Source organism: Canis lupus, chromosome 12 (genome assembly GCF_048164855.1).
Source record: "Canis lupus baileyi chromosome 12, mCanLup2.hap1, whole genome shotgun sequence".
NCBI classification, from domain to species: domain Eukaryota; kingdom Metazoa; phylum Chordata; class Mammalia; order Carnivora; family Canidae; genus Canis; species Canis lupus.
In genome coordinates this window covers 54,913,929-54,936,700 of record NC_132849.1, presented here as the reverse complement: position 1 = coordinate 54,936,700, position 22,772 = coordinate 54,913,929, and the positions used below count along the sequence as shown (strand labels likewise).

Genomic DNA, 22,772 nt, shown 5'->3' with positions numbered 1-22,772 from the left:
TGGCTAGTCCACCTGAGAAACTGAAGTTTTAATAGCCTAAAATGTCTAGTGGATGCTCTAATGGGCAGTACAGTCTGAGCATCATTTTTACTTAAAGAACTTTAGCAGAATGGGGAAACCACATAATTGTATACAAAACAACTGCATAAATCATGACACAGATGAAACACCTTGAATCAATGTTTAACTTTAAAATCAAGGCACACTTGAAATAGACTTCATATTACTGAGGATTCTCCTTTAACCTTTTGGGTATTTGATAAAAATATTTGAGAACATTTGAGTGAAATGAGAATTATGTCTTTATTGACAAATTTTTGTTCCTGATTTTCCACAATAGAAGACAGAAAGTTGATTCAGAAATCAGAATTTGAGATTAATGAAGTCAAAGTAAGTGGGTCCAGAGCAAAATTTACATGTTCTCTATGTCAGTGACCTTATAGCTTGGAAGTAGTCAGAGAAGTTATTGACTTCTTCATATCTAAATTGTTAGTAAGATGCAAAGTCAGGAGGCTGGGTGATGTCTTCAAGCATTCAGAACTCTTTAGATTATCTCCAGAACTCTACTGACCTTCAGGTTTGTCAAACGTAGGTAAATTTCTTGTCAATATTTCCTTCAAATAATGGAAAGGCCTTTTCTTCAGTCCTTAAAAAGGAAGGAACTTCTGACATATGTTACAAACACAGATGCACTTTGAGGACATTATGCTAAGTGAAAAAGCCGTCACAAAAAGACAAATACTGCATGATTCCATATATAGGAGGTACTTAGAGTAGTGAGAAACACAGACAGAAAGCATGATGATGGCCAAGGGCTAGAGGGAGAGGGACCTGGGGAGTTGTTGTCTATTGGGTGTAGAATTTTAGTTTGACAAGATGAAAAGAGTTCTGGGGATGGGCTGTGGTGGTTGTGCAATATTATGAATATATTTAATACCACTGAGCTGTACACTTAAAAGTAGTTCAGAGAGTAAATTTTATATTATGTATATTTTACAATTTAAAAAATGAAAAAGAAAGAAAAGAAGAAAAGAAAAAAAGAAAAGAAAAAAGAAAAGAAAAGAACCCAGAAGCACAGTTAGGGACAATTTGCATCGAAAACTGTAAAATGTGCACATCCTTTGACTTTATTGTTCTACATCTAGGCACATATAGCAAAGAAATTACTAAGGATGCATGCAATATTTAGCTTCAGTTATGATCACTTGATCAATGAGAAACAGTATAATATAACAAGCCTGTAGATAAGATCCTTGTCTGCCTCGATTTTAATCAGGCTCCACCACTTACCTCAGTAGCTGTGTGACCTTAGACAAGTCACTCATTCCCTTTGTGCTTAATTTCCTAATTTATAAAATGAGGAGGTAATAGTATCAAATTCATAAAGTTTTAGTAGAGATTACATTTAAGTAATGTAAAGTGTTTAAAAGAGTACAATGGCAAGCACCATATAAATATTTATTTAAAAAAAATGAAAAAAAAATGGAAAAGCCCAAATATCCATTAGGGACTTTTCTATGGAACATTCTAAAAATAGAGTACCATACAAATATTAAAAATCTCTACATTTTTGGAAGAATTTTTAGTGATGTGGAGAGACATCCACAATATCATTAAGTGAAAAGAAAAATAAAGCTGGTTAACAAACAAGAGGGAAGCAGGGGTGCCTGGGTGGCTCAGTTGGTTAAGTATCTGCCTTTGACTCAGGCCATGTCTTAGGTCCTGGGATCCAGCTCCCTGCTCAGTGGGGAGCTTGCTTCTCCCTCTCTCCTACCACTGCTCCTGTTCTCTCTCAATCTTTCTCTCTCTCATATAAATAAATAAAATATTTAAAAAGTAGGAGGGGGGAGAAGCAAAGGATTTCAATAGACATTTCTCCAAAGAAGACATACAAGTGAAAAGATACTCAACATTATAAATTATCAGGGAAATGCAAATAAAAACAACAATAAGGTATCACCTCACACCTGTAAGAGAGCTATTATCAAAAAGAAGAAAGCTATAGGTGTTAGCTATAGCTATAGGTGTGGGGAAATAGGAATACTTATCCACTGTAGGTGGAATGTAACATGGGATAGCAGCTATGGTAAACAATATGGAGGTTCCTTGAAAAATTAAAAGCAGAATTGCCACATGATCCAGCAATCTCACTCATGGGTATATACCCAAAAGAACAGAAATCAGAATCTCAAAGAAATATCTGCACTCCTATGTTCATTTTAACATTATTCATAACCTCCAAGATACAGAAACAACCAAAATGCCCATTAACATAGGAATGGATAGCAAAAATTGGAATATACATATAACATGATGTTGTTCAGCCTTAAAAAAAGAAGGAAATTCTGCCATTTTGACAACACAGATGAAGCTGAAGGACATTATCCTCAGTGAAACGAGCCAGTCACAGAAGGACAAGTGATTCCAATTTTATGAGGTATCTAAAATAGACAAACATATAGAAACAGGATAAAATGGGGCTGGAGGCAGATAAAATTAGCAGTTGCTGATTAAGGAGTATGAAGTTTTAGTTAAGGAATATGAAAAAGCTCTAGAAATCTGCTGTACAACCTTGTACCTATAGTTAACCATACTATATTGCACACTTAAAAAATGTGTTTAAAAGTAGATCTCATGCTAAGTGTTCCTAGTGCAATCAAAAATAAGTATGCAAGAAAAATGATATTTAAAATACTCCTTACCACCAAGAAGGATGATGGATGATTCATCAGCAGGAACTTCCCTGATTCCCTTTGTAACTGTGGAAAGTTTAGAAGTCTCATTAGGACCTAGAGAAGACTTGTGAGATTTGCTGATAGACTATTTTATGGGATCTCTACAGACCTATTATGAAATAGAAGTGAACATTAGCAGATGTGATTTAGCTAATTTGGAAACAGTCACCAAATTGTTTATGCTGCTCACGCTGATTGGCATGAATCTCAGGAGCATTGCTTTGGATTCCTGAGGTGATATTCCTCCTCAGGATTACCATAGTAGCTGTTCCGGGAATGGAAGACATAAACGTAAGGGCATAGTTCCATGAAAGATAGGCAGGTTTTTAAAAATGAAACTGTTATCAGAACAGATGCTATAGTGTTAATCTCATAAGAGATTATTAACATCTTGTGTCACCACAAATTATTCCCTTTTGATATATAAAACCAAGTCTGCATGTAAGAAGTCAGGGAATGATGTGGTCCAACATACACAAGCTAATTGTTCCATTGACCTTTTAAAAAATATTTTTAATCAGCCTAGGGCACTGATGTTTATAATTTCTGACCATTGGGATAAAATTAAGTATTGCCCACTTTACCATTTCCAGCCTACCTCTTTAAAAACTGGTAAACCAAAATGCCCCAAATACTAATTTCTATGTGACTTAACACAAATGATAGGATTGTTAAGTCAGGCTCAAGCCCATCAGAGATCTTATCTAGCATCAAATTCTACTAACAATCCCAAGGATTCAGGCAATAAATAGGCTGGGGCAAAGTATAGAGAGGTCTGAGTTACCAAAGCAGCTTTCCAGCTTTGTCTTCCCATATCAGGGCTGCACTCACTAGCTCAGAATAAGAGATGGATTCTCCAAGTGCGGATTTAAAGGTTATTACCTAACACAATGAAGAGCATTTAAGTTATAAGACATCCCCATTGTATACCCCAGACCGCTGTAGCACTTATATGACTTTCTCCAGATGAGCCATGCCTCATCAGTTCCAAGTTTATTCCCTATTAGTAATCCTTTACAGGAAAGATCCTGCTAAGGGCATTTACAAGATGAAGCCTCTTCCCTCAAGCGAATATTATTAATCCACTTAACTAGAGGTCTGATTGACAAGGACACTAGACTGGGCAGGTCACCTGCCTTCTTTTTCCTTACCTGTTCCAGGGATGGACAGCTCCTAAAGAAAGTGAGTGGATCACAGGTCATTTGTTTTAACTTCTCTCTTCTAGTCACCAAGGAAAACAAGCTGCATGAAATAAGATGGTCAATATTTTTAACCAGATGCATATTTTAGAATCACCTTAAGTAAGTTTTTAAAATCCAATCAGCGATGCCTAATATCCAGAGATTTTGATTAGATAGGTCATTGATGTAATCAGCTTTTTTTTGTTTGTTTAACTTAATGTGCTCGCTGACAATTGAAAACCATTATAAAATCTAGGGGGTGGGGACATCTGGGTGGCTCATTGGTTGAGCGTCTGCCTTTGGCTCAGAGTATGATCCAGAGTCTGGGGATGGAGTCTGACATCAGGATCCCTGTGAGGAGCCTGTTTCTCCTTCTGCCTGTGTCTCTGCCTCTCTCTGTGTATCTCTCATGAATAAAATAAATTAAATCTTTAAAAAAAATCTAGGGGTAAAATCAGATCTCACTCATTTTTTTTTTGATTCCCAATTAGATTTTAATGTGTTCTAAGTTGACCATCATCACTATAAATCTTTCCTTGGAAGGCATTGTCTTGAGAAAAGTATGTGGACATGAAAGCAGTCATTGTCCTAGTACAGTAAGGGCATCACAAAACTCAGCCTAAGTCGGAGGACAAATACCGGGGCCTTTCTTCTATGAATCAGCATTGTCTGGTGATGCACTTGATTATGTCCCAGGTAGACAGAAACTGGAAACCTCAAATAGGCCAAAGGTTGAACTCCTTAGATTGGAGAATGTGTTCCTAGGATTATCAATATATGCCTAAAATATGGTCTTTATGGACAACAACAAAGAGGTGGGGGAGCCACCTATGCAGAGAAATCTTGTGAGCTCTTCATTCTGATTCAACCATAAGGCAGCCATGATTTAATTTTTATACTGGGTGTTTATCAGGTTTTATTTAAGTATTTCCAACTATATGTTTTAGACAGGCAGTACTTTAAGCACTAAATATGCTACCTCTTGTATTAATTAGGATTCCCTAGACACTCAGAAGTAGAAGCAATAGTATGTGTATGTGTATATAGGTAGACATTTAGAAGGTTAAATATAAATAATAGTGAAAGGGAATATAAGGGAAGGGGGAAGAAATGTGTGGGAAATATCAGAAAGGGAGACAGAACGTAAAGACTGCTAACTCTGGGAAACGAACTAGGGGTGGTGGAAGGGGAGGAGGGCGGGGGGTGGGAGTGAATGGGTGACGGGCACTGGGTGTTATTCTGTATGTTAGTAAATTGAACACCAATTAAAAAAAAATTAAAAATAAAAAAAATGGTACACTTATTTTAAAGAACCAGTTCACATGATTATAGTGGTTGGCAAATTTGACATCTTCAGACCTGACTGGAAGTATGGAAATTCCAGCAGGAGCAGTCTTAAGATAGAATTCCTTTCTCTTTGAGGACCACAGTTTTTTCTCCTAAGACCTTGAACTGATCAGGGGCACCTGGGTGCCTCAGTCAACTGGGTGACTGATTCTTGGTTTTGGCTCAGGTCATGATCTCATGGTGGTGGGATTGAGCCCCAGGTTTTGTGGTGTAGGGCTCCACACTCAGTGGGGAGTCTGCTTGGGGATTCTCTCCCTCTCTCCTCCCCCAATTTCTGTGTGTGTGTGTGCGTTCGTGCGTACAAGCACACGTGCACTCCCTCTCTTAAGTAGGTAAATAAATCTTAAAAATAAAATAAGACCTTGAGCTGATAAAATGAGGTTCTCCCACATTGTGGAAGGTGATCTGCTTTACTCAATCTATTGATTTAAATGTTTTTCACATCTGAAACATGCCTCCTCCACAACAACGTCTAGACTGGTGCTTGACCAAATGGGCACCATGGTCTAGCCAAGTCAACACAGAAAAGTAGCCAAATACTTCCCTTAATCCTTCCAGCAACTCCTTGTTCTTAGTATCATTATTTAGTATCATTATCATTTATAGCTAGAAATAGGGAAATTGGAGCAGGCAAATTACTATAGAGGAGGGCACAAGGTATCCTGTGAATACATAGGACTTTAACTGAGGAGTGAATCCTGGCAGTAAATATAGACTATACATGTATGACAAAAGTGATAGAAGATAATCAGTTTTTGAAATCTTGCTTTATAATAATACCACGAGAAAAGAGAGAATTAAATTCTGCATAAATGAGTCAGGAACCACTAACTGAATTCACTATGGATGCACTGGATCTGCATACCAATATCCAGGAGCCACCACATCTGCTACGCTTAGTCTAGCAGGAGAATTAAGATTTCAGTGACAGGAAAATAAGCCAATACAATCAATGTCCCCTGGCTTGTTTTAGCCTTTTTGCTAACATATTTGCATTGTCTTTTTATAGACACACCAGAACAAAATTTCCTGAAAGAGACAAAAAGAGGGGTGCCTGGGTGGCTTAGTTGGTTAAGTCTCTGACTCTTGGTTTCTGCTCAAATCAAATCTCTCATAAATAAATTAATAAATAAATAAATAAATAAATAAATAAAATCTTTTAAGAAGAGAGAGACAGAAAGAGAGAAAAATAAAGAAATCTCTGGGGGGAATATTACGAGCCACATATTTATAGCATAAGAGGTAAAAGAACCAAGCTATTAGAATTAGAGAAAAGATAATGATTATTAGGATACACTGGGGAGCTTCCATGCTCCATGCTATGAAACAGTCTATGTCGTAGGAACATATTAGGCTCTAAGCTATTTCCCTAATTCAATCTCTTACTCTTCGTAACGGTGAGAAGATCTGTTTATCCCCATTTCACAGATGTGGATGATGGGGGCACAGAGAAGTGAAGTCTACCAAGTTCATCCAACTACTAATCACTGAGGAGGATGCTTTATCATGACATGTGACTGACTCCTGGAGAAAAAGCACTACTTGTGGACTCAACCTTTATTAGCTCTTGATTAACACTAGAGATGGTGAAATGGAAAACTGTGAAAGCAGACGATGTCAGTTGCATCCCAGCTGGGCTATGTGCTCACTATGTGACTGGATTAACTACCCTATTGAGCCTCAAAGTCCTCATTTCTAAAATATATTGGCACTTCTATGAGATGCTATACATGAAGTAGCATATGTTATCAATGTAGTGCGCGATACACATTTATTCCTTTCCCATCGTCTTATAAAACAGACACTCTGATCTGTGATCCTCGGATATATTTTGCGCACACCATGAAATTATGTGTAAAAATGCATGCATGGGCATATTTGCACTTATCTGATGAAAAGCATCATTTTGGGCAAAAGAATCTTTATATTCATAAGATTACAAAGGAAGAAGGGGGGAAAAAAAGCTACCACTCTGTAGCATTTATTAAAATTACGGGACAAAGTACTCTGAGATGTTTTAAAGTGCCAAAAAAACTTAAAATATTTAACTTTACCTTCATGGGAAATAATTTTAGATACCAACTTTATATGACATAGATAATGATGATGGATTCTAAGCTTTGGTTATTCATTTGGTAAAATTTTTGTAAGTTTGTGAGTATATGTATCAGAGAGAGAGAGAGCTAGAGAGAGAGAGAGAGAGAGCACTCCATCAGGAATGTTTTTCAAGTTTTTTGACTACAGGAAAAGTATTCAATTTCAAACCTAATTGGTAGAGTCCTGTATTGTTCAGAGAGTTTTATGTTCTGCGTTTGATTCTGTACACGTGTGAAGAAATATATGCAATTGTCATTTCTATTATAAATCAGAAGTAATAAAAATGGTCCTGTTTTATGGGAAATGAGTGCAGTGTGTGCTGTTTCTTTATGGCCTTTATATTTCTGGCTGGCCAAAAGCACCCCTTATTTCATGCTATCCAGCTGTCAGCCTAGAAAGAACTGAGAAGAAGAATGACAGAATAAATGTGCATTGCATCTAGCATTTGTGTCTTTTTGCTAGAAAAGGTGAAGCTGGGTTAAGATCTCGTCTCTTTTTGTTATGAAGAGATCAGAATGAGGTCCTTTTACAACAAAATACCCTAGACATCCACCTCAGCGAAGAGCCAATTCTTCCTGGGAGCCTCTATCCTTGAGAGGATGCAAAAACCATTGAAAAAACTACATGTGGGAAATGAGTCAGGTAAAAACAAGCTAAAGATAAATCAGGTAAAACTTTGACCAAATTGAGAAAAATTCCGAAAAGGACAGAAGAGCCAAGGTTGAAGACCTGCTCTGCCCATACTTGTTTTGTAATCCAAAGCGTCCTTGGATAGTAAAATGAAGGTCAAAGATGCCCGAGGGTTTGGCAAGTCCAGTGGCTTACAAACTGAGGCTGCATACGTTGTTTTACAAAATTTTTTGAACTGTACATTTCTTTTTTTTTTTATTTATCTTAGAGAGAGAGAGTGAGGGAAGGGGAAGAATGAGAGGATCTTCAAGCAGACTCCCTGGTGAGCATGGAGCCCATCATGGGGCTCTATCTCAAGACCCTGAGATCATAATCTGAATGGAAACCAAGAGTTGGAGGCTCAACTGAATGAGCCACCCAAGTGCCCCTAAATTGTGTATTTCTAAAAAACTGTTCTATGTGCAACATGTGCAGCATAACATGAGGTATTCAATAGAATAAAAAGTTGTTTCCTTAAAACAAGAAAATATGACCCATCTCACATGCACATGCACACACACACACACACACACACACACACACACAGCAGGCAACAAAACCAGCCCATGAGAACAACCAACCAATTTACCAAGATTTCAAAATAGCCATTATACATATAGTAAGAACTAAAAGAAACCACGATTACAGAAGTAAAAGTGTGATGAAACTGTTGACTCAAATAGAAAATAAAAATAAAAATAAATTATTAGAAAAGATCTAAGCGAAAATTCTCGAGTTGAAATACATAACAGCTGAAGTAAAAAATTTATTACAGGGGCTGAACAGTAAATCTGAACAGAGAGGAAGAATCAATAAACTTGAATATAGACTGACAAAGATGATGTGATCCAAAGAGCAGGAAAAAAGAATGAAGAAAAATGAACAGAGCCTCAGAGAAACGTGGGACGCCAAGACTATGCCAACACATGCGTAATGAATATGACAGGAAAAGATGAAAGGGAAAAATATTTGAAGAAATAATGGCTGAAAACTTTCTGGATTTATTGGAAAACATTAATTTAAAAGCCCAGGAAGCTCAACATACTCTAACAGGAAAAACACAATGGGATCCACAGAGACTCATTGTGGTAGAAATTAAAAATGTTAAAGAGAAGGGAAAATCTTGAAAGCAAGAAAACACAGACTTGTCCTTTAGGTTATGGAATAACGTATTCAATGTGCCTGAAGGGGAGAAACAACTGTCAACAGAGTTCTACATCCAGAAAAAGCTATTCTTCATCCAAAAGACTTTCTTAAACAGAAAGATTTTTCCTCAAGTAAAAAATTGAGACATAATCTCACTTGCCTATTTTGCTTCTGTTGCCTGTGGTTCTGGGGTCACGTCAGGGAGAAAAAATATCAATGACGAATGTTAAGAGGCTTCTTATGTATATTTTCTAATACTTTTACAATTGTAGGTTTCATGTGACTCTCTTCCTAGTTGTTGATTTTTGTATACAGTGTGAGTGTGAGACAAGGGTCCAATGTCATTCTTCCGTATGTGGATACCTAGTTTTTCCTACAGCATTTAATGAAGAGATTATCCTTTCCACATTGTGTATTTTTGGTACCCTTGTTGAGGATGAGTTGGCTGTATATGTGTAGGCTTATTTCTGGGCCCTCTATTTTGTTCTGTTGGTTTATATGTCGGTCTTTATGCCAGGAGTGCTTTAATGACTATAGGTTTGTAATATATTGTGAAACCAGGAAAAGTGATGTCTCCAGCTTTTTTTCTTGCTCAAGATTGTTTTGGTGTCAAGGTCTTTTGTGGCTCCATATGAATTTTAAAAATGTTTTTGATAGCTTTTTAATTTATGTTTTTTTTTCTTTTTAATTGAGGTAAAATTGACATTGAACATTCTATTAGTTTCAGGTGACAAGATAATGATTTCATGTTTGCATACACAGTTAAATGATCACCACCATAAGTTTAGTTATCAGCCATACATAGTAACATACATACATACATACATAGTTATATCACCATACAAAGTTACAAGAAGATTGTTTTTCCTGTGATGAGTACTTTAAGGATTTATTCTCAGCAACTTTCAAGTCTGCACTACAATATTATTAACTACAGTCACCATTCTGTGCATTATAACCCCATGACTTATTTATTTTATAAATTTTAAGATTTTTTTCTCTATTTCTATAGAAAATATCCTTGGAATTTTGATAGAGACTGCACTGAATCTATATTGCTTTGGGTAGTATGGATATTTTAGCACTATTAATTTCTCCAATTTATGAACATGGCATAGCTTTCCATTTATTTGTGTTTGAATGTTGTTCATGGTTGTTTTATAGTTTGCAGTGTACTGATTTTTAACCTCCTTGGTTACATTTATTCCTAGGTATTTTTCAATGCTATGATAAATGGTATTGTTTTATTAGTTTCTTTTTAGATAATTTACTGCAAAAAGCTCCTCACAGCAAAAGAAATAATCAACAGAATGAAGATATAACCTACAGAATGGGAGAAAATATTTGTAAACCATGTATCTGATAAGGAATCAATATCCAAAATATATAAGGAACTCAAACAACAGAACAGCAAAAGCACATAAATAAATTTAACAATTGAAAGACATGGTCGAAGGATCCGAATAGGTAATTCTCAAAGAAGACATACAAATGGGCAAGAGATACATATTAAAGTGTGCTGTGTCACTAGCAATCAGGTAAACAAATCAAAACCACAATCAGGGATCACTGCTTAGAAGGGCTATTATCAAGAAGACAAGAGATAACAAGTGTTGGCAAGGATATGAGGGAAAGGGAATCCTTGCCCATTGTTGGTGGGAAGGTAAATTGCTACACCAATTATGGAAAACAGTATAGCGATTCCTCAAAAAGTTAAAATAGAATTATAAGATCCATCAAGCTCACATCTGGGTATGTGTTCAAAGGAAATAAAATCTGAATCTTGAAGAGTATTTGCACTCTTGTGTGCCCTATAACACTATTCACAAAAGTCACGATACGGAAACAATCTAAGTGTCAATGGACAGATGAATGGATAGAGAAATGTGGTACCTATATGATGGAATATTACTCAGTCTTAAAATAGAAGGAACCCTTGCCACTTTGACAGCATGGATTAACCTGGAGGACATATGTCAAATGGAATAAGCTAGACACAGCAAGTTAAATGCTGTATGATCTCACTTATATATGAAACCTAAAACTGTGGAACTCTTAAAAGCAGAGAATAGAAAGGCAGGTAGGTGCCAGGGCCTGAGGTGTGAAGAAATGGAAAGATGCTGGTCAAAGTGCACAAAACTTCAATTATGTATGCTGAATAAATCTCAGAGATCTAAAAGCATGGTAACTAGAGGTAATAATACTGTATTGTATACATGAAATCTGCCACAAGAATAGATCTTAAGTGTTCTTGTAACACTCTCTAAGAAATGATAACCATGTGCGGTGATAGATATGTTAATTAGGTTGATTGCGGTAAAGATTTCATAATGTGTATATATCTATCAAACATCACACTGCACATTTTAAACATATATAATTTTTATATGTCAATTATACCTCAGTAAAGCTGGAAAAAATGGGATAATTTGTTGCTATGAGACCCACTTTACAAGAAATACTAAGACTAGTAAGAGTAATTGTGTCATTATAAAAGACATGTAAATGCATATTTTTCTCATTCTTCTAAACTTATTTTAAAAGTAATTATAGACAATGATACGCATACAATGTAATTTTTGGCCCTATAACATGCATAAATGTAATATACTTGTAATATATTTTCCAGAAAGAACACAAAAAAAGATGAGAAGAATTAAAGTTGTATTGGTTTAAGGAAGTGACTCCAGATTTTATCAAATCCATGAGAACAAATGAAGAAAACCAAAAATGATAAATAAGGAAGTTAATGTAACAAAACTATAAACAAATACTTGTTCTTCTTTATTCTTTCAAGTTTTTTTCAAAGATGTAACATTTTATAAAGTCAGGAATATCACAAAGTATTGTTGGTTTCTGCCATATATGAAGTCAATATAAATAATAATAATGAAATAAAAATGGAAACAGGAATAGAGCTATAGAAGAGTAACATTTACATATATCTTTAACTTGGAACACCACTATAAGCCAATTCAACCTAATGGATATCTGTAGAATACTTCACTCAATAACAGCAGAATATACATTCTTACCTCTTTCATATTTTCTGTCTTTATCAAAAGATGTAGGAACTTTATCCCAGTCCTTTGTTTCATTCAGTGATCCTAGATTCATTTTCCCAAAATATATGGTGAAGCAGCAGTATTTCTTACCCCAGAGCATTGAACTTCCAGCTACCTGTGTCTGCCATTGGATCCAAGTTCCAGCTGTCTTCTGACATGAGCCCCACTTACCAGAGATTTTCTAGGTACATTCATCTTATCTCCAATAAAGGGTACATTAAAAAAAAAAAGATTTTTATTTATTCATGAGAGACACAGAGAGAGAAGCAGAGACATAGGCAGAGGGAGAAGCAGGTTTGCTAGGGGAACCCTGATGTGGGACTCCATCCCAGGACCCCAGGATCACCACCTGAACCAAAGGCAGACACTCAACCACTGAGCCACCCAGGCATTCCAAGGGGTACATTTTTATTGATGGATAATTTTAACTGTTTTTATAATGATTGAACAGTAAGTTGGGGTTCAAATCTAAATTTTGAAAACTTACCCTTCCATCTTTCTAGAACGGTCCTCTACAAATTAAGCCCCCTTAAAACACAGTTTCATGTTTAGCAGATACAGTTTACATTTCTTTTATTTTCTTCATAAAATTCCAAGTTGAAATAAACATTCCACTTCTTTTTTTTTTTTAAGTTTCACATGCCAAATAGATTCAACAAAGTTTATATTCTTCCCTGATTCTATATTGAAATAGGTCATGGAAACAATACTAGTTCAGTATAGAAAGCTTATCCACACTTGGGTTGAGTAATGTATTAAACATATTTTGTATAAGAAAACTTGCTTTCCCAGGTTTGGAATGAGTGTATAGAGACATCACTTGTCAGATGCAAGTGACCCAGACTTTGAATCAGGAGTTATTGACACAAAGGAGGAGAAATTGCAGAGTAGCTTTGGGATAGTTCAATAATATGGAGCTTACAGGGAAGCAGGGCAGTTATGCCAATGTAGTGAGTGCGCAGCACCCAGTGTAAGTGTGTAAGTGGTGCCATCAGTGCAAAATGAAGCAGTGATTGCTCGGTGTCACAGCCCTGGCTCTGTGGATGAGTGATATCTTAACTAACTGCCCACTCTCCAAGTCAAGCTTTCAAGCCCTCCTGTTGACCCTGCATACTATCCAGTATCTTACATCCTTTTCATGAGTTCATTGTCTGCCTAATTTAGCCAGACTAACACCCTGACTGATAATGAAGGCCACTATTTCTGTTTTTATAGAACTGCAATTGGCTGCATGACTGTGTCCTCTTGAATTCATATGTTGAAATCTTAACTCCCAAGGTGATGGTACTAAGAGAAGGGGTCTTCAGGAGGTGACTGGGCTCTACTTTCAGAATGGAATTACTGACCCTGCAAAAGAGGCCTCAGAGTGCTCTCTCAGCCCTTCCATCATGCAAGGACACAGTGAGAAGACGGCCCTCTGTGAACCCAGAAGTGAGCCTCACCAGATACTGCATCTGCCAGGGTTGGACTTCCAGCCTCCAGAACTGGGAAAAATAAATGTTTATCATTTTAAGTTACCAGTTAATGGTATTTTTGTTATAGCAGCCTGAATGAACTAAGATATGAACCTTGACAAAGGAGCTCAAACTATTTGAAGAAGGACTGTAGGAGATACTCTGCAGTTTATATTAATATCCTAGCAAGGCTCACTTAAGATATGTTATTTATGTAATATTGGTGGTACTTTTGGTGTACGTAACGAGTCGTGGAGTTTAATAAATACAATGAGCACTGTGATAATAAGTTGAAAGACATATCAATTTGAAAGAAATATAGGGGAATCCCTGGGTGGCTCAGCAGTTTGGCACCTGCCTTTGGCCCGGGGCATGATCCTGGAGTCCTGGGATCGAGTCCCACATCTGGCTCCCTGCATGGAGGCTGCTTCTCTCTCTGCCTCAGTCTCTGCCTCTCTCTGTGTGTGTGTGTGTGTCTCATGAATGGATAAATAAAATCTTAAAAAAAAAGAAATATAAATAATTAGGACTGGGTTTTATTCACATAGGAATTAAGTTGTTTGAGGAAAGGAATGATTTTGCATTTCTTAGCTGTCTGGCTTCCTTACTGTGTCTTCAAGGTAACTCCCTTGCCCATCCCTTTCACTCTTTTCTCAAGGCATCCACTCATTTCTCTAAGGTATTCACTCAAGGGTCACTTCTGCCAAGAGTCTTTCCTTGTTTTCTATAATGTTTCATCAATTCCTTGTTCACTGTGTCCCTCCTTCAACTTGCCCACTGATCATGGCACCATGATCTATTGCATGAATTTATGTGTCTGCCTCTCTATTAGAATGCGAGGCCCCGGAGGACTGGGAATGTATCTTATTTGAATCCATAGAGAATCCATAACTTAATGCTATGCCTAATTTGACTTGTTTAACTACATGTAAATGTATCCAGAAAAGGATGGTTATATATACATTATAATGCCATTTTAATTTTTTTCTAACCTTCTAGAATCATCAAGATGGCCAATGAGACCTCCAGGCTACTCAGCAAAGTCCACAGTGCTTCCGTGAAACCCATGGTCATGGAAATGCATTGATAGAATTCCTTAACCTCCGCAAAGACAGTGTGCACACAGGTAACATCTTCCATGAGAAACTTGAGCATTCACAAGTCCTTTGCTCTATTTCTGTAAAACTCTATGATCACTGTAATAATAATAATAAGTTGATCAACAGATATTAATGAAATTGAACAGAATAGTTTCTGAGACTAGCTTTTTTACATAATTTCTCTACAATGTTATGAGAAGATACTCTGAGTCTACAGGTGTGTGTATGGGCGTGCATACACAGGGGTGTATAGACACAAGGATGACACCATAAATAAACATATGAAGCCATGAGCTGTACCCACTGTCATCTATTTTCTATATATTACACTAGTCACATTTCATCTTACATTGGTCATTGTAATTTGACCATAACTGGATAGGATTATTTATAACATCATAAGGAAACAATTTTGATACACACAAAGCTGATTTTGATGCTTGAATTTTGATGCAATTGTCAGAAAGACAGCCCCATTACACTGAAGCCATATTTCAAAGGTCTACACTGCATCAGCCTGTCAGATGCAATTGCAAACTTTAGAAAGAACAACTGGAAAGATTTTCAAGACAAAGCAGGGTAAACTCAAATTAGTCACACCAACTTTTTATGGGTTCATAGTGCCCATCTGTGAAAAATCACGGCCCATTAGAAGTGAAAATGGGTACGTTACAGAGTAAAGGAGTGCTAATAAAATATTCTAAAAATGAAAGCAAAATCTCTGAGCATTAATTTATTTACAGCATGAATAATTTAATATCCACCTCAGATTTAATTACAAGCCATGGTCAATTAACTAATTTAGTAACAATGTGTAAATAATGGATAATTTCTATGCAGTAGATGAAACTTTATAAGTTGTTATAATATCAAAAGGATTGTAAGGTATGGGATTGTCTTCCCAAACATTTCTGACAATGAAACAGAATATCATGAGGATTTAGAACAGATTTTTTTGTTTTGTTTTAACTTTACAACTGGGATTGAATATGAATATTATCCATGTAATTTATTTACACATTCTGGAAAAAGTTAGAAAAATATCAGTGAATCTACTGTCTAAATTACATTTTTGTTGTAACAACCTAGAAACATAATAGAAGGCAATATTTGACTTACAATATGAAAAACACTGTTCTGAGAGCTTTTCAGTTTTGAAGTCATTAAATTCCTACAATAATACTTTAAGGTAGATACTATTCTAATCTTTGGCTTGCAATTCAGAAACCGAGACACATGGGATCCCTGGGTGGTGCAGCAGTTTGGTGCCTGCCTTTGGCCCAGGGCGTGATCCTGGAGGCCTGGGATCGAGTCCCATGTCGGGCACCTGGTGCATGGAGCCTGCTTCTCCCTCTGCCTGTGTCTCTGCCTCTCTCTGTGTGACTATCATAAATAAATAAAATATATTTTTTTTAAAGAAAGAAACTGAGGCACAGAGATGATACAAACATGCCCAGTTTCACAGAATAAATAGCAGAGCTGGGGTCATCTAAAAAATTCTGGTTCTAGAGTCTGTCCTCAAAACTGATGGACATTTACACAGAGGAATTCAACATCCTTACTTAAAATAGAAATAATAACAAAGAAATGATAATATATTCTGATCAACATTAAGAGATACTTTTAAGGTAGGCAGTTACCATAACGGGTAATTATCACTCTAATAGAAAACTAATCTGTCAATTTAGAAGCTTCATTATTTCCCAGGTGCAACACTGGGCTCCTGGGAAAGATGTCTGCTTACTTGGGTATGAATCTCTGACCTCTAAGCAACTCAAGTGCTAATTTCCGTGTTTCTTTATGCCCAGCAGAAATTAGCAATGTGTCAATTGGAGCAAGCAATGTTTTAGAAAGTTTGTAAGGTCTGCCTTTGAATCCTGCCTTTTCACTTACTAACTTTGAGATTTAGGTAGACTTCCTTTGGTGTTCTACATAATTTAGTTTGCTTCCCACACAGTGGACATATTTGGAGGAGATAAACACTAAATATTCTTGCTCTGCTCTTTCAATCTTGCAATTATGAGAGTTTAAAAATGCAATTATTTGCCATAACACAACAGGGAAGTTGTAGTTGACATTTTAACACTGTTTTGATTTCCAATATGTTTTTGATTACACAGTTTATACAATAATTTAAAATAAGCAAAAAAAGGTTTTTATTTGTTGGTTTAGTCTTTATCCTTTTAAAATGAATATTTAATCTCATTCAGAGAGAAATCAATGAGTTGCCACTGGAAAAAAAATGCTTCTTAAATGCTCATTCGAATCAAAGCTTTGAAGCAGAATTTAGTTACCTTGCTAGTTAGTTCTTTTTTTTTTTTTTTTTCATTTATACCCCCCTGCAGGGCACTTTATAACCAGGAACTCAGTATTTTGTGGAACATTTTTGTCCTTACTAAGTAAATACATCTCTTATGCTCTCAATATAGCTATTGCTAAGAGCAGTTTGCCCAGCCATTCCCTCTAATAACTTTTGTCTAAATAAACTAATCCCCAAAAGTCTGTCTGTGGCATCACTGAGCCCCAGGGGAATTCTGAGTCAAGATGTTTCTAGCTCCTGCTAAGAATACCTGTTTCCTCCATAGAGTAAAATTACAAGGCCTCTCAAGAAATGTGCTACATGTTAGATTGAATTTCTCCATCAATGTGTAGATATCTAACTGATGTCTTTGCCAGGATGGCAAGCAGAAAATTTAGCCATAAAAACATTCTACTTTGGGCAAGACCATGGATAAGGACTCTCGTTCAAGTAAATTCAACTAAAAATTTACACATACACTTTATAGATACAGAGTAGCTACACAGAATGAAAACTGCAGTATTTGTTCTTGTTTGTACAGAATATGTTTTGGGTTCTTATCCTTTTCCCAAAGGGGACATGACTAATATCCAGGTCAACGTTTACATACAATAAGAAACCTAAGTAGACTCTGGTACATGTTATTAAAGTGGTTCACAACAACAGAGATCAGAAAATGTATAATGCAATTAATAATTGAACTTAAGAACCTGGGTTTTGGAGTAGAAACAATTGGGTATAAATACCACTCTTTCATATAGAAAATGTTTAAATTTAGCAAGGTTTTCAACCTACAAAAATCTCAACTTCATGATATATAAAATGAGCATACCGATAGCTAATAGTTTGTTGTAAAAACAAACAAGATGCTTAGTAATTACTGGAGTGCCTTTCACACAATAAACATTCAATAAATATTAGCTATTCAATCTTGGAAGAAAGAGGAATAGGAAAACTTCTTTAGAGGTTAGAGCATCTTAATTAATTGGGTCGGAATGGACATGAAAAAATATTAGGAGGGGCTTTCAAGAGAAAGGAACAGTATTGACAAGAACTAGGAGGAAGGTTTATGCTGAATTTATGCAATAAAGGAAGAGTTCAACCAGGCTGGATAGGAGGCCACCCAAATACATGCTGAAAGAAATTTGTGGCACATCATTCCATCAGTTACCAAAAGCTGTATTAAAACCTTCCTCCTTAACAGTAAGATTTTATTATTCTATATGGCAGGTAAATACTCAAATAGGTAACCAAGTAGAGAGACAAGAGTAGGATGACAAGCACCAAAAAAGGTTGAATTGGTCCCATGGGGATAATAAGCAAGAATATTCCATAGACCAGTATCCTTAAAAAACATTCATATTGCTACAAACCATTAAAATTCCAGATCGGCATTCAATAATGGAATAAAGTGTAACTAAGCATCCAAGCTCAGAAAATGGTGATGGGGGACATCCGTATTTATTTTGTTGCCCACAGAAAATTCACTTATTTCTTGGAGGAGTCATGCTGACAACAGATACTTTCATTAGAACAATTGTAGTACTGTGCAAAAGTGTGTGAGACAAACATTTATAAATAAATCATGAAACAGAATTTCTACATTTCCAAAAACTAATATGCATAGAAAAAATATTTCTGAGTGAGATATCTACATATTTTCACCATGCCTTGCTTCTTTCTATAAAATTGGGAAAGCAAAAATTGGCAGAAGATTTCCTTAATCTGGCATACATTTCATTAGAGAGTCTAACAGGCTCATATATGATTCACTGGAAATGTTGAAGTCAATGTGTGAAAGATTCTGAGTTGGGTTAATATGATCTTTGTTCTTTCAACATGGCTTTTCAAGAAATTCTATCTATATCTGTCATGAGGATATGAACTTAACTCTTTAAAATTATCATTTCTGTGCATTTAGATGTCCTTTACTGGTGCCAAAACACCTCTTAAAAAAAAAAAAAAAAAGCCAACCACTGAATTTAATCCTCTTTTTTTCTTGTTTGCTTTTCATAAGTAATAAACATTTCTCCAGATATGTCTACCGAACAATTTTAGCATGAATACATCTTTTTCACTGAACATAATCACACCATCTCCTTACTCACAGAGAAACTTCTAATAAGCCCCATCTCACCGATCAGAATTTCTGACTTCAATTAAAAAAAACTCATTTTGAAGCAGCCTGTGTCCAAATGGAGTTTTACATTTAGAATTATGACAGAGCCACTGCTTCACTTTCTTCTAGAAAAATTTGTGGGTTATCCATCATTTAATTTTTTATTTATAATATCTGCTTTATAAATATCATAATTTAATCAAATCATTTGATCACAAGGCTATAAAAGAACTTGAAAATCTAGAAACCTATTTTTATCGTGAGGTTGATTCATTTAAAAGTGCATGTTAGAAGACAGAACACTGTATGGCTATAATTTGATTATAGCAACAAATAAAACATGGCACTATTTTTAAGAAGCTTACATACTGGAAGAGAAGATATGCCAATAAGTTATGATAGCACTATTTGTAGGGATGAAAAAGTAGACAGTAGAGTCCTATTTAAACTTTTGCATTTGACTTATGAAGCCAGAAGACTTCAGAACAGTCATTCTTTTCACTATACATGTCTATTAAATTAAATCTTTGAGTATAAAAGAAATATATTTAGAATATATGCCCTGTTAGTTGAAATTTCACATAATTTTTAACAGATTTATACATTACAAATAAAAGACAATGTGTACATACTTCATTTATTGCCACTGTGATAACTTATCTTTAAACTGTATCTTTAGGTATGAGTATGTGTATATGTGTGTATGTTCACTTCTTCCTAGTTTTGAATTTTAGATGGCATGTAGAAATATAATGAAAAAAATATTTAAAGATACTGAAGTAAGGGTTGCCTCAGTGGCTCAGCAGTGGAGCATCTGCCTCTGCTCAGGGCGTGATCCCGGAGTCCCAAGATCGAGTCCAACATCGGGCTCTCCTTGAGGGGCCTGCTTCTACCTCTACCTATGCCTCTGCCTCTCTCTCTGTGTCTCTCATGAATGAATAAATAAAATCTTTTTTTTTTTTTAAAGATACTGAAGTAAAAGAGAAAGACTGGTGGACAAATAAAATAAAGGCGATATAAATAAATGGATGTCATAAAAATCTTATATAGTACAAAAGCAAGGTAAAATAACTTCCCTTATAGCCACATCATGTGATCATTTAAAAGAACAGCAATGTCTAAAAGGAACACAGGACAGAATAAAAGAAATAACACTTTCTGTTATTCAGAAAAAGTACAAATGCACTTTCATAATGCTGTACATAAAATTATTTGATAAAAAAGTCAAATGAGGGCAGCCAGGGTGGCTCAGCGGTTTAGCGCCGCCTTCAGTCCAGGGTGTGATCCTGGAGGCCTGGGGTCGAGTCCCACAGCAGGCTCCCTGCATGGAGCCTGCTTCTCCCTCTGCCTGTGTCTCTGCCTCTCTCTTTCTCTGTGTCTCCCATGAATAAATAAATTAAATAACAACAACAACAAAAAAGTCAAATGATAAATCTTACAAAATTCACTGATACAAATATATTTGTATATACTAATGCAAGGATTTCCTTACTCATGCCTTACATCATAAATAAAAATATTTATTAATATATTCAACCATTCATTCAAGAAATCTTGATTGAATGAATGCCTACCATGGTACCAGATGCTTTTCTAAGCACTGAAGATACAGTGACTGCTCTTACAACATTTCCATTCCAGTGGGGGAGGGAGGGGAGAGAGAATGACCACAAACCATCAGATCCCTATATATCAGATAGCAGGACAAATCAGATTAAATGGAAAGAGAATAGAAGGGGAAGAAGTGTGGCTGGGCATACCAGGTAACTGGATTGCTTGGGATGATCTTGCTGATAAGAGAACATTCAAACTAGCATCATTTGAGAGAAAGAGGCATATAAATATTTGGGGTAAGCTCTTTGGGGCAGAGTTAAAAGTAAATGCCAATTAACCAGAATACAGCTTGAATTTTGAAGAAACTACTAGGAGCCCAGCATGGTGGAGGGACGTGGAGAAGAGTAAAAGTAGCAGGAGGAAATGTCAAGGTAGGCACTCTAATACGTGGATCCCAAAGTGCATGTCAAAAATGTGGAGTTTTACTCTGCTTGAGATGTCATGCCCTTGGAGTTCTGAGTACAGTAGTGACATGAGGTGACTTATCTTTAAAAGAATTAGTTCAATGATTTTGTGACAAAGAAAGGCAGTTAAAGAAGGAGAGAGGTGGAGTAAGGGTTACAACACTGAACCAGAGAGAGATGATGAACTCAGGTGAGAGAGAGAGAGAGAGAGAAAGGTTTTTCCAATTCAGGATCTATTTTAAAGTTAGAGACAAGATTGAGCAAGTCCTGAGTGTCAAGTGTGAGAGGAATGGAGAAGTTAAAGATGTGTCTTTTTGAACAGAAAGATGGGTGCTGTGACTAACTCCAGGTGCAAGTTGGGAATTAGAAAAACAAGTGTCAGGGTCAAGGTGCACTTTGGGGCATGCTAAGTTAAGGTCAATTAGACACTTTTCTTCAGAGTCTAGATTTCAGGGAAAAGTTGGTCTTGGAGACAACTGAGCATCATCAGAATATACTGGAAGTCTAATGGGCTGAATGAATGTCTGAGGAAATAGATCAGCATATGAAGGTAACTAAAAGTAGGAGAATATCATCCAAAAGCCAAAGGAAACAAAAATCCCAAAGAGAGATAATTCAGTATTGCTAATAGTTTTAATAAAATGAAAACTTGCTATCATCTCTTCTCATCTGGAGAAAATTGGTGACATTCCAATAGGGTCTCAATTGGAGTTGTGACAAAACCCTTAAGTGGTGTGCAAGTCCAGGAAGAATGAGAATATTGACCCCTTCAGTGCAGTTAATCCAATCAGCTCTTGTTTCATTGACTTGTTAATTCAAAAACCCGTGCCATATATACATTATTCATTGTGTTGCATTGACCTCCATGCCTCACAATTTTAAGGGCTTTGCCTATTTGTTTTTACATTTACTTTATTCTGGTAGTCATATTTTTTAAAAAGAGAACACTAATCAGAAAGATGCCAAGATAATGCTTGTTTTTAAACTGAATGTGTTGGGATGCCTGGATGGCTTTGGGTCAGGTCGTGGTCCTGGGATCCAGGATTGAGTCCTGCATCGGGCTCCTGTGAAGAGCCTGTTTCTCCCTCTGCTTATGTCTCTGCCTCTCTCTCTCTCTCTCTCTCATGAATAAATACGTAAATCTTAAATAAATAAATAAATAAATAAATAAATAAATAAATAAATAATAAATGGAATGTGTTGAGTCAGCTTGTTCTGACTGTCTAATATTTGTTTTAGTTCTTGTCCTTAATTCTAAAATTTGTCCTTTAAATGGCCAGAATCTGTTTTTTTTTTCTTCAAGGAATACTTTTCAGGTAATATTAATCTTTGATATTCAAATAGGAGCATATTATTTGTCTACTACACAAGTGGGACAATTGAGTCAAAGTGAACAATCCATGGTGTGTTTTATCTTCTTCCAGGCCAATGTACTGGCTGCCATTGTATTCCCCCCCCCAAAAAAGATATTTCAACACACAAACATGAAAAAGGAAATCTTTCTGAAATCATATAATAAAATTTTGTAAAATAATAAAAATG

At 36.0% G+C, this 22,772-nt stretch overlaps 1 long non-coding RNA gene across 2 annotated transcripts in view; it reads right to left on the bottom strand.

Moving 5' to 3' along the window:
- Nucleotides 1-284: 284 nt before the first annotated feature.
- Nucleotides 285-22,772, bottom strand: part of LOC140600750 (uncharacterized) — a 361,628-nt gene continuing 339,140 nt past the window's right edge. The window contains exons 3-5 of one of the 2 annotated variants that reach the window (XR_012003916.1): nucleotides 3,887-3,977; nucleotides 2,703-2,759; nucleotides 285-646 (exon numbers count right to left, since the gene is read on the bottom strand). This is a non-coding gene — a long non-coding RNA (uncharacterized lncRNA). Of the gene's footprint in view, nucleotides 647-2,413; nucleotides 2,442-2,702; nucleotides 2,760-3,886; nucleotides 3,978-22,772 lie in introns of those variants that run through there. The other variant, XR_012003917.1, reaches the window with a different exon arrangement.